General features: G+C 48.5%; 1 long non-coding RNA gene across 1 annotated transcript in view; it reads right to left on the minus strand.

Moving 5' to 3' along the window:
- Window positions 1-6,501: 6,501 nt before the first annotated feature.
- Window positions 6,502-13,367, minus strand: part of LOC309368107 — a 40,461-nt gene continuing 33,595 nt past the window's right edge. Inside the window, exons 4-6 of the long non-coding RNA XR_014167541.1 lie at window positions 13,179-13,276; window positions 10,259-10,470; window positions 6,502-8,906 (exon numbers count right to left, since the gene is read on the minus strand). This is a non-coding gene — a long non-coding RNA (uncharacterized lncRNA). The remainder of the gene's footprint in view (window positions 8,907-10,258; window positions 10,471-13,178; window positions 13,277-13,367) is intronic.

The following is a 13,367-nucleotide window of genomic DNA, read 5'->3' on the forward strand; positions in this document are numbered from 1 at the left end:
TCACGGCCACCCAGGACGGGTCCCAGCTCACAAGAGACCTCACTCCGTTGCAGTTTATTTACAGGAAAAGTTTATTGAAGATTTCTGCTTCTCGTACAGTTCAGCATCGTGGCCGTACGTCTGTCACGTTAGACCGCTGAAGTCCCCTCTGACTCCTCCCCTCTTCCACACCAACTTAATAGCCTGGCTCTAGACCACCTCTTCCTCTCCTTTCTTTTCCGCAGGGTCTTCCTGCCCCCCTGGGTTCCCTCTCTCCGTGACTCGCCTGAGGCTGAATCCTCTGCCGCCTCTTCCCCCCTCCTTCTGGCTTTAGGGCCGGGCTCCTCCCCTGAGCTCTCTCCACTTCCGCGCGCCTCTACGTTTGAACTTGGCGCGCGTACGTTGCTGCTGACCTTTCTTTCGACCGCTACACCACCCCTTGTTCTGCTCTCCACCCTTTCCGGCTGAACACCTTGCTCCAACCCCCTTTCTCTGTTCTCTCCTAATCCTGCTCCCTCCGAGAGGCTGACGACTCCACCCCCTTTACTCCGTTCCGGCTGAGACGCCTCTTGCTGCGTCTGTCTTCCACTGGGCTCCTCTCCGCTTCTCCCTTCTCCTCCCTTTTGCTTGATTAAGGTAACCCCCTTTTGAGAATCCTCTGACTCGCTGCTCAGACTCGTGGATTCCCTCAGAATTCCGTCATCTTCTTCCTCATCCTTCTGCCCCTCCTCCCACTCGCTCTCCGTCTCCTCTGTCATCTCCTCCTCTCTCCCAGAAACCCTGACATCCATCCCCCCCTCGAAGCCCCCCCTTCCCCCCTCCCGCTCGCCGGGTGCAGGTTGAGGAAAACGTGGTTCTTCCGGGGTCGGTTCAGGATACAAGTTGTCCACTTCAACGTTCTCCTCTGTCATCTCCGTATATGTGTGTTCGAACTCGGGTTCCCCACCCACAGACCTCACAGTCTCTTCCTCCATCACTGCTTCTCCTGGCGCTGCCTGCCAAGGACCTACCATCCATCTCTGACTCCATGCCTCCCTTGGCTGATCCACCCACCAACAAGGGCCTGTCTCCTCCCCCCCCAGTCTCGGATCCCTGGTCGGGCTTGTTTCGGGCGCATGGCCCTCGGGTGAGGAGAAACCCTCGAACGTGCTGTCTGACAAAGTGGGCGTGAAAAGCCAATCATCAAAATACTCCTCGGGCATGGGCTTGTGCGGAAAAAGTGCATGGAACTCCTCCTTCAACAGGGGTTCGTCCAACGCGTAACCCGGCACCCAGCTATTGGCAGAGGCCGGAGTGCCTTCCCTGGCTAGAAAATATTCAACTCCCTCCTCCCCCCATCTCGAGTCCAGTATCTCTGTGACCTCGTTAAGAGGTTCTGGTCTTGGCGATTCCCCCCCCTCAGGCGCCCTCCTACGTGGCTCTGGGAGTGCTCCTGACTCTTGAAACCTGTGTGGGGTTTTGTAGGGAGTGAGCACCGACCTATGAAAGACCGGGTGCACCCTGGAACCCTCCGGAAGGGCTAGACGAAAAGCCACCGGATTGATCTTAGCCTCAACTTGATATGGCCCTAGCTGCCTGTGTCCTAACTTCTTCTTGGCCAATGACCTGGCCGGCATCGCGTGGGCTGCTAACCACACCCAGTCCCCAATCTGGATGTCCTCTCCCGCCCTCCTGTGCTTATCGGCCTGCACCTTATACGCCTGTTTTGCCAGCTCCAAATGTCTCCGCAGCTCCTCGTGCACCTCTTGCAACTCCGCTGCAAACTGGTCGGCATCTTGAGGCCCCCCCCCTCCTGGTGCCGCAAATCTCGGGAAGGTTCTGGGATGACGGCCATTGTTCGCGAAGAAAGGCGTCACCCCGGTGGATGCGTGTTTCGTGTTGTTGTAGGCGAATTCAGCCATCGGCAGATAGTCCACCCACGCCGCAGGTCGCTGGTTGGCGTAGCACCGCAGGTACTGCTGCATGATCGCGTTGACCCTCTCCGCTTGACCGTTGGTTTGTGGATGTCTCGCCGATGTCAGGTTGATTTTGACGTGCAAGATGCCCAGAAGCTTTCGCCAGAAAGTGGAAACAAACTGGCGCCCCCTGTCGGACAAGACGGACTGCGGAAGTCCATGCACTCTGAAGACGTGATCGATGAAGAGCTTTGCGGTCTGTTCTGCCGTCGCCACCTTGGCACAAGGGATGAAATGCGCCATCTTGGTGAACAAGTCCACCACCACTAACACCGCCGTCTTACCTCTGGAGCTGGGCAGGTCCGTAACAAAGTCCAACGCTACCCTCTCCCACGGTTGCTGCGGTGTCTCCAGCGGTTCTAGCAATCCCGCCTGCTTCTGGTGCACTGGTTTGGACCTCTGGCAGATATCACACCTGGCGACGTAGTCCGCCACCTCTCCTCTCATCTGGGGCCACCAAAAGTCTCTAGCCACCAACTCCATCGTCTTCTCTTTGCCGAAATGGCCTGCACTAGGGGCGTCATGCAATTGTTGCAGAACCTTGGCTCGAAGATCGTCGGTGGGCACGTAAAGGGCACCCTTACGAGTCAAAAGTCCATCTTGCAATTGGAACTCATCGTTGTCTCGCGACCCTCCGCGTAGCTCCTCCATCTTGGACTGTGCAAACTGATCCCTTTGCAACGCGCGTCGCACCGCGTCCAGGTCGACTGCGATGGTAGCGCACGTCCACGCCTGCGGTGCGAAAATGTGCTTTGCTGCGATTGGAGCTGCTTCCTCCAAGTATTGCGGCTTTCGGGACAGCGCGTCTGCAATAACATTGGAGTCTCCTGGGATGTATTCTATTTTGAAGTCGAAATCCGCAAAGAACTCCGCCCAGCGCATGTGTCGCTGGGTCTGTAACTTAGCCGTCCGCCAATACTCTAAGTTCTTGTGATCCGTGCGGACTTGCACCGTGTGCTTGGCTCCTATTAAGAAGTGTCGCCACGCTTTGAAAGCTGCATGAATGGCCAACAACTCCCTGTCCCAAATGGTATAATTGCGCTCCGTCTTGCTGAGCTTCCGGGAGTAGAACGCACCCGGTCTCCAGTTGCCTTGTGAATCCTCTTGCAAAAGAACGGCCCCAACCGCTCTGTCTGACGCATCGGTCTCTACCCGCATGGGTCTGCCGGGATTCACGTGGAGCAGCTGCTCTTCGGAGGCGAAAAGACCTTTAAGCGTCCGGAAGGACCGCTCCGCTTGTTCGGTCCAGACGAACTTCTTCTTCTTGGAACTGAGGGTGTCAGTGATAGCCGCCGTCGCGTTCGCAAAACCTTTAATAAACTTGCGGTAAAAATTGGCAAAGCCGATGAACCTCTGGACCTCTTTCCGATTTCGAGGGCTTTTCCAGTCCAACAGCGCTTGAACCTTAGCCCTGTCCATGGCCAGTCCCTCGTCGGACAACTTGTAGCCAAGGAAATCAACCTCTCTGACATCAAACTGGCATTTTTCCAACTTGGCGTACAGCCTGTGGTCCTTCAGCCTCTGCAGGACCTCCCTCACGTCCTTATCGTGATCCTCCGGCGATTCCGAGAAAATCAGGATATCGTCGAGAAAGCAGACACACTTCTTGTAGAGGAGACCTGCTAGCACGTGGTGCATAAATGCTTGAAAAACGTGGCTGCCATTTTGGAGACCGAAAGGCATGACTCTGTATTCGTATGTGCCCAGAGGGGTGAACATGGCGGTCTTCCACTCATCTCCTTTCCGGATGCGGATGAGATTGTAAGCTCCACGTAGGTCCAGCTTGGTGAAAATCTTGCCCCTCCTGACGGTCGCTAAAAGGTCGTCAATCTTGGGCATGGGGAAAGCTTTGGGCTTAGTCAAGCTGTTTATGAACCTGTAATCCACTATAAGCCTTTTTTGGGGCGTGTTTTTCTTCTTCACAAAGAACACAGGGCTGCCACCCGCTGCTTTAGATTCCTGGATGAAACCTCGCTTGAGGTTATGGTCTATGAACTCCCGAAGCTCTTGCATCTCGTCTTCCGACATGGAGTACAGCTTGGCAGCAGGCAGTTGCGCCCCTGGCACTAAATCAATCGCGCAGTCGTAAGGTCTGTGAGGCGGCAACTTGTCAGCTTCCTTCTCACAGAAAACCTCCAAGAAGTCCTGGTACTTGTGAGGCACTGTTTGCACCATACCCAGATGCAACTGCTGCTCGGCTTCTCCTCCCTGATCGGTCTGAAAGCAATGCTGAGCACAATACGATGAACAAAAGGTGATCTGCCGCTGGTACCACGCAACCGCGGGACTGTGCCTCTCCAGCCAACTCATGCCTAACACGATGGGTGTGTCCGATAAGTGGGTGACATTGAAACTAATAAGTTCTCGATGGTTGCCAATCTGCATCATCATGGGAGGGGTTTGCTGCACCACTTGCCCCCCCAGCAACTTCCTGCCGTCTACCGTGACCACGTTTAGAGGCGTCGTTGCAGGCAGGAGCGCCATGTTGTGCTGCTTAACGAACTGCAGTCCCACGAAGTCGGCGTTGCTTCCCGAATCGATCGTTATTGGAACCTCGAGGAGTCTCCCATCAGGCAACTGGAGTGTTGCTGTGAGCAGAACTGCCGGTCTGGGAGGCAAAGGGTCCACGCTCTGCAGTGATGCTGGGGGCTTGTCTACAGATCCGCCTGGCTGAGCCCCAGTAGCTCTGCTTCCAGCCAGGCACTGTCGTTTCCCTGAAGCTGCTCCCCTGGTTGCACCTCTGCTGTTACAGTTGCCAGTGCTGCAGTGTGCTTCTGGAGCCTCTGGGGGCACTCTTTCGCCATATGGTGCGCACTGTCACAGATGTAACACTTCCTGGTTCCTCTAGGAGGCTTCGCTTTGGCTGCACCAGGGACAGGGCTCTGGGATGGCTTCTGAGCCCTAGCACCACCAATCTCCATTGGCTCCTCGCTGTCCTTCCCCATTGGCGAGGGGTGCGCACGGCTGAAATCCCTGTGCACAAAAGGGAGAGTCCTCGCTTGCGCACGCGCTTGGGGCCCGTCCTCCTCGTGCCACGGACGTCCCTCATGTCGAATTCCAATAGCTAAAGCCCGTTGCACCACGTCTTCTAGGGTCTGGGGTCTGTCCCCCCTAGCGATCTCATCCTTGATGGGGGGGCTCAATCCCTCCCAAAAAAGATCCCTGACCGGCTTACTGTCCTTTGGCCAATCTAAGGCGGTGAGCAATGCAAAAAATTTAGAGTGGTATTGGCGCACAGTCGCTTTCCCCTGCCTCAGCCCGTGCATTTGACGGCGCGCAATGTCCACATCCACAGAGGATTGAAAACAAGAATCCATCGCTTTGATGAACGCAGTTGAATTGCGACGGGCCGGTCCATCTTCGCGCCACAGATTGCGTAGCCAAGCCCTGGCCTCCCCATGCAGGTGCGAAACAATGAACCCCACTTTCTCCTCCTCATCTTTAAAATCGTGACGGAGTAAATGCAGTGCATATACGACGTCCGCTCTGAAATTGGGATAGTCTTGCAAGTTGCCATTAAAATGCGGAACCAGGGCACCCCCCCTCCGTCCAAGCGCAATGCCCTCCGCTCTGGAACCTGGGGCCCCCGCCCTGTCCGCGTGTTCCCACCTTGCCTGCAAATCCTGGCACGTCTTCTCCAAGTCGTCATTCTTCTTCTGCGAAGCAATGACTGCCGATGTGAGAGCGGTAACCTGATCCCGCAGTGCAACCAGCTGCTCCTCAGCGCTCATGGCTGCTCCCGTTCGTGAGCTTCGCAAAAAAAATTTTTTGCTTTCTGAGAGGGGACTTACTGTCACGGCCACCCAGGACGGGTCCCAGCTCACAAGAGACCTCACTCCGTTGCAGTTTATTTACAGGAAAAGTTTATTGAAGATTTCTGCTTCTCGTACAGTTCAGCATCGTGGCCGTACGTCTGTCACGTTAGACCGCTGAAGTCCCCTCTGACTCCTCCCCTCTTCCACACCAACTTAATAGCCTGGCTCTAGACCACCTCTTCCTCTCCTTTCTTTTCCGCAGGGTCTTCCTGCCCCCCTGGGTTCCCTCTCTCCGTGACTCGCCTGAGGCTGAATCCTCTGCCGCCTCTTCCCCCCTCCTTCTGGCTTTAGGGCCGGGCTCCTCCCCTGAGCTCTCTCCACTTCCGCGCGCCTCTACGTTTGAACTTGGCGCGCGTACGTTGCTGCTGACCTTTCTTTCGACCGCTACACCACCCCTTGTTCTGCTCTCCACCCTTTCCGGCTGAACACCTTGCTCCAACCCCCTTTCTCTGTTCTCTCCTAATCCTGCTCCCTCCGAGAGGCTGACGACTCCACCCCCTTTACTCCGTTCCGGCTGAGACGCCTCTTGCTGCGTCTGTCTTCCACTGGGCTCCTCTCCGCTTCTCCCTTCTCCTCCCTTTTGCTTGATTAAGGTAACCCCCTTTTGAGAATCCTCTGACTCGCTGCTCAGACTCGTGGATTCCCTCAGAATTCCGTCATCTTCTTCCTCATCCTTCTGCCCCTCCTCCCACTCGCTCTCCGTCTCCTCTGTCATCTCCTCCTCTCTCCCAGAAACCCTGACACCGTCTCTCCCTCAGTTCTAGTATAATGTGTCTAGTTTTTCTGTGGAATAAGTTTGAGGTTTTTTTTTCTTTTAAGAGAGAAAGAGAAAGAGAGAGCACTGCCTCATGTACTGGGCCAACTTCCTGTCTGGAAAGCATTAATCAGTTCATGAATATGAGCCTCTCTTTGCCTATATAATCCTTATGCAGTCTTTGATAGTGGTCAGTCTGTGAGCAGGGCCAACTCTGTCTATACAGATGACAGCCAGTAAGATTAAACCCTTTTTCTTTTCTTTTGTTGCAGTATGTGATAGATGAATCTGACTGGTAATATAGCAGTGTCTGAAAGTTAGGTTCTTTAAGTGCTGTATTTTCCTGTACCACGTGAGAGCTCATATGCTGATACACTCAATATCCGTAATGACAGGCATTTCCTGTTCTGTCACAATTAGATAGTTGCATAAACACTACTCTAAATACTGTGGTACTGAAATTATTTGCAAACGTTGCAGCTGGCTTTTTGTCTGAAACTCCAGTCAAAGCACACAGAATATAAACTCATTTTCACTGTGTTTCAAAGGATTTTTAAGCATAAATATTAGTCTGGCAAAATGAGCCATAGTGGTAATCCTGAAATCTAAAGTCATCTTTAGTCTAAAAACTGCCACAGTTGGCTTACAGATTACATTAGAAATGCAAACGGGAGACCCTTCTCTGTCACACCTGAGTGCAAAGGTGCCAGCTCCCTGGGCCTTGGGTGCCAAAGCACCCACAAAATTCCCCATGAAGGGGCTGGACACCCACAAATTTGGGTGCCAGGGCCATGCACACTGCATGGCACCCCAGCCCCGGGCACCCAAGGAGGCCAAGTTGGCACTCCTGGCTGAGTGATCCTGGGAGTAAGAATCGTTTAGAAGGCATCCTGAGTCCAGGGTTTCTCTGCAAGATGGTGTTTTCAACATAGCATGTCCCTGGTTATTGCGGAGGCAATTAGACACTAAATTGGGTAAAAACATTTAGCCTAATATTGCACCCCAATTGTCACTATTGTGGGTGGGATTCACCTAGATACCAGCAAATCCAAGTTATACAATAAAGTAGATTTGGTGTTCTTGTACAAACATGCCTGCTTTTTTAAGTGGGGGGTGGACTTTTTGCAGTTAGGAAAGTGAAAGGAGGGAAATGCACTGAAAAGTGTAGGATAACAGTTGCTTGACACAGCTGTCATATGACCTTCCCCAAGCTTTATGCAAACAAATGAGAATAAATTATCAACAAACAGATTATCTAGAAGTGACCGGAATATACTCTAAATATTTTAATTTGTCTGAGTACTACATTTTGGTTCAAAGTAACCCGCTGTCCTTTGAAAAGTGGCGGGTATCTGCAATGCTACGTTCTCTGTATGCTTAAGTGCAGCTGCAGAATGTCATTTAAAAATAGCAATAGTACAAACATTTCCAACTAATATAATTTCTTGCAACTACGTCCCCAGAGATTTGCAGTGCTAATTTGGCTAGTAAATGGGAAAGATATTTAAAGATAGGCGGTTGGCCAGCCTTTGAGTTAAAAAACAAAATTCCCATATTAAAAACTTGCTCTTATTGATTTCCTGTGGGTGTTATCAGAGAAGGGTTAAAGACTCGTACTCTCTGGAACAAAAACAGGATGTTAGCTTGTGAGTTCATTAAGCTACAAAATACAAATCCCCTTCTGTTGCGGCACTCTCCCTTCTTTAGTAACAGAAGATTTAGGTAGGAACAGTGAGTGGTCAAATGCCAGCTTCTTGCCCTGTTCAACATCTAGATGGAAACCTGATCACTGCTGCTTAGTAATGTTGCTGCTGGCAAGTGATGTGCAAACTAGCAGCCAAATAATACACCAATGCGCGCACACACAGCCTTCACTAATTCAGAGCAAATTCCAGTTCCAATGACAATTCAAGCCCCAAACAAATAACTTTAGAAATAGACCAGATATTTTATCAAGTCCTTGCATGCTCGCTCTTATATCCAAATTAAATAAGAGTTGGGAATGGTTTTGCTTGCATTTGTTGCAGTAAATACTATAATAGCGTTAGGAAGAATTATTTTTGTCTGTCGTATAACAGCATAATGGAAGGGCAGATTCCGTCTACCCATTTAAGGAATAGTTTATGCTGCCTTTCCTATTGGGTGTTACTCTAAGCTTCAGTGCCCAGCTTAGGGTAAAAGCTGCTGACTGACGTGTTAAAACAGGCTCACATTGTTGTGACTTTCATATTTTCTTCTGGAGGGGTTGTTGTGAGGAGAAAAGGTTTCCTTATCCTCTTTTTCTCACTGTTGTATGGGAACAGAGGAAGTCATAATTTGACTTTTGAGTTTTTTTGAGTTTTTGGGTTGACCTCAGAACAGACAACTTCTCCATTCTCTCAATGGAAAACTGCAAAGTTTAGACTGCAAAGGAGAGATTAAAATGTGTTTTCAGTATTCTAGTGACATTAGTCCCTATAATAGTGACCTCGGGTGATGAGTGCAGCAGAACTAAGCCAAAATTGGGATCACTGAGAAACAGGAGGGCGCATAATCGGTGCTTTCCCCCCAAGAAAAACAGGTGCCAGAACTGACCGTGAAGTTGTTACAGTAAGTTGTTGGGCGACTCAGGGCAGCCGTGAACAGATGCCAGTTTGACAACGGCCATTTTTCACTGCCTGCAGAGGTACTAAAACTACAGCAAGCTGTCTCCCTAGCTGGTTTGAGGGTCACCCTTGGTTCTGGTGCAGGTCAAATAAATGCACCCACACCTCCCTCATTCCCTTTGATTCAGGAAGATGGCTAGGGCAGCTGGAAAGGGCCCTACACAAATGCACATATGTGCAATGGTAGAGGCCTGGCTAGAAAGCTTAAAGCCTGTCACCACTACATGGGAGATGGATTAAAGAAAAGGAAATATGAATTGGCCCCACCCCGTAGCCTGACCAATCGCAGCTAGGAGTGGCTAGGAGCTAGGTGGAGTCATAGATCTAAAAAAAGTGTAGGCTTGCAAACACTGGCCAGCTTCTGTTTTGACTTGAAATGATTGCTTGAGGCTTCTCAGAAGTACGAAAAGGCAAGAAGGGGGTGAGGAAAGTGTCAGCCTTCAACGGCACCCATATCAGAGGTGCCGAAAATGCGCTCTGGTGGGAAAAAAGCACTCAGTATAATTATGTTATGCGATACGTCGGGATTAATAGGAGTACCCCCCCAAAAAAACTTTTAAAAACCTTAAATGAGCAAAACAAAAAACAAAACAAAAACCCCCACCAAAATTGCAATAAGGAATGAGCATGAACAGTAGCCACAAAATGCAGAATATCTGAAAATGGAAGTGGGGGAAAGTGCAGTGCCCTGTTTGTAGGGTATGTTTGCAACCCTGTTAGCTGGAAGATTTTGCACTGCAACATTTTGTTTGATGACCAGACTTGTTCTTAAGTAGATCTGATCCTACACTATCTCTGGTGTCCAGATTTGGATGGCTCACATGAAATCTCTAAAAATACTCAGCTTGGATTCTCTGTAGTTTCTTAGAAACACTGCAAGGCATATTGTTCTGAATGCAAAGTGTGTGCTGGGTTGGGATAAAAACTGGTAGGCAATGCCATCTGTATGTTTCTTTTTCATGGCTCAGCCAGAAAACTCAATTTTAACCTGCAATTAAAGCTGCAGTTGGAGGAAGAGGAGTAGAGGACAGAGGGTGGAAAAAAAGAGAGCTGTGAGTGGAGGGGGAGCCCTTTTCCCGCCCTCTGGACCCCCTGGAAAACTAAACAAACCTGCTGCATCTGGAACTAGGTGTAGATAGTACAGTTGAATGGGACACAGCTGCAAGCAGCCTGAGGAAATACCATCCACCTTGGGCCTACCCATAAAAAGCAAGTCTAGAGTAAGAGACTAAGGTGATGTCCGCTGTTTCCAGGATCTCCTTTCATTCCGGGAATTTTGTGGGTGAGCTGGGATTTTGTTCAGACCCTGGGCGATATATAACCTGAAGACACAGAGGGACACCAGAAGGAAAATGAATTGATATTTATTTATATATATTAGTTATTTTGTATTAATCTAACATTTTTATATGTAACTGCGTATTTTTGTGATATTTTGTTGTCGCTTCAGCTGTTTGTACACTGCTTACAGATCTTGGCTGACATCCATCTGTCTCGGGATACAATGGAGGAGTGCAGCTTTGAGGCTGAAGTCAAACTTTCGGAAGCTTACAGCACCTGCTGTGGCTGTAGTGACCAATACGGGAGAGACATGTTTTGTTGCAGCTGGGCAGATGAAGGCGTCTGGTTGTGTGCACTGCTTACAGATCTTTTTTACTGTATTAAACAGTATAAAAATTAGATAATCAAAATCAAATTAGTTGATCAAATCAATTAAAGACTGCAGTCCTAGTGTTTCGACCTGGTCATGGTTGGTCACAAGATCAGACAATGAGGTTATGTATCTCGGTATGGCAGAGCTGAGCTACTAAATGTTTCATTCCACTGCTGCTCTGCTTCAGCTTCTTTGTCGTGTGCTTCTTACGTCAAGAAGAGGAAGCTGCCTGCTGAGATCTAGCAAAAGGAACTGCTAGAAAAAGATAACATACCCTTCACCCACAGTCCTGTATTCAGCCCTGTTGCAGTTGCCATGCAACATGCCGTGTTTTGAAAGGGTAAAAAAGTTGTTCTTATCCCCTTTCAAGGATTAGAGTCTGTGGAATGAGAACATACAATCTGAGGAAAGCACCTAAGGCCTAAGCAAAACATACAGTAGCTTGTGTCTTTCCCCCCAATGCTTTTACGCTTGGAAGTGAAAAAGTAGCTGAGGAAGGGGATGATTAACCGTTGCCCCTTTGGCCATTATTTATTTATGCAATTTATTACCCACTCTTCATATAAGCACCAGGCAAAAACATTCCTCTTCACCTAGGCCTTTGGCTAGTTAAACAATTTATGGCCTTTTAAACTGGGGGGAGTATTGTTTTGTTTGTTGCTGTGTTGTGTATTTCTGTGTTTTTATAGTGTAAACCCAGGTGAAGGATGATATGGAAATTTAATAAATAATAATGTCTCAGGACATGTTACAACCATTTAAAACACAATATTAAAATAAGTTCTAAAAAACTGCAGACACAACAATATGGTGAATCAATATATCTAAGGTCAGATTCAAATGCCAGGGTAAAGAAGTCTTTGTTGGCTTGTGATGTGCTTGGTGATAGTTTGTGTGAACCTATCTCTTCCCTTTATCTGCATGCTCCTCCTCCCACTATCACCTGCTCTAAAATGTCATTATTTTGCTAGGAGTTCCTGGAACTGAAACTGTAGTCTCAGAGTGTTTTGAGTTAAAAAACTTAGATGTAACAGTGCTGATGGAGGCTTCCTCCTGAGGTAAATAGCAATGGAGTGTGTGCATGAGTTATAGGATCACAGTAAGGGAAAGGGTTAAACTCTCCCTCTCCTTCCCCCTGCAGTCCCCCGGCTGCTGACCTCTCCTACTTCTGCTATTTGCACTTTTTCAGGCATGCACATTGATTGCATTCCTGCAATTAACAGCATGCCAAATTTGACCCTGGGAAACAAAGGATTGTATCTGTTGCTTCAGGTGAAAATTATCATCAAAATTCCTTATTATGAATATACTTTCCCTGCTTGGGGCTTGACCTACTTTCTCATATTCCCCACCTTGTGGGACTATCTCCTCTTCCACCATGCCCACCAGTGTAGACAGTGAGGGATTGAATGAATCAGTCGTTGGACTGGGTGCAAGGCAACTCCTCACTAAGACACAAATGGCTACTTCACTCCAAATTATTTCATGCAATTTGGCACACACGTGTGGTGAAAGGCTAGTCTGAATTAGGCCATTTTTGTGATTACTGCTGTACTGTTTCATAGCTGTCAACTTTCCCCTTTTTTTAAGGGAAATCCTATTTGGAATAAGGGAATTTCCCTTAAAAAATGGGAAACGTTGACAGCTATGTACTGTTTCCAAAGGGTGTGATCACAGAGGTGGCTGCTGGCTTCATGTGCACACATTGTTAATCTGCTCCAGGTAGCTGTATATTTGATCACATTCTTTACAATACATTTAAAGCACTCTTATACCATCTTAAGAGTCATGACTTCCCACAACAAATGCTGAGAGCTGTAGTTTCTGGCTCCAAAAATCTAGTGGCTTTGATGGCCATCCAGAATTCATGGTGGTAGAAAGAAACTCTGTTCCAGTTATCGTTGCAGTCATGCCAAATGTGTGAGGAATAAAATTATATTATTTTAGGCCCCTAGCATTTGCAACAAGAAAAACCATGCTGCAATTTAACAAAATAATCAGAGTACAATTAAAGCTGTAATGCCTTCTAGTTAACCCTAATCTACTTGTCTTTAGGAAGCTTTCCTTGACACAGCTAAATAGGGTCTCAACAATGCAGTGGAAAGGGAAGTAATGTCTTTCAGAAAATACTTCTAAAACTATTTTTTCTCTCTTCTAGCCCAGAACTAGAATATGGGAGAATTCAAGAGGTGGCATTATTGCTACAAAAGTTGTTTTCTAACTTGTTCTTGAGTTCTCCTCACTGTCACCTCAGTGAGTGACACTTGGCATAGGTGCTGCCAGAATGAACAAAAGTTTGGCACATGTGCATGTGTGTTTTTCTCTGTGTATATGTTTTTACTCTACCATGACCTAAATAAAAGATCTGCACCTTACCTAATCTCTTGCAGGGTGAGAGTGAGGGAGAAGTGTAGCATATGTGGAATATTTTCACTCCCGAACTGTGAGGCCTTCTTTTCCCTGGTGCCTAAACCCTTTGTACAATGCAACGGATAACAAGGAAAAAAGTGCATGGGATAAGTCTTGTTTCTCACCTATCTATTTACGACACAGTATATGCATTTG

This window comes from Podarcis melisellensis (genome assembly GCF_964234715.1).
Source record: "Podarcis melisellensis genome assembly, chromosome: 4".
NCBI lineage: Eukaryota > Metazoa > Chordata > Lepidosauria > Squamata > Lacertidae > Podarcis > Podarcis melisellensis.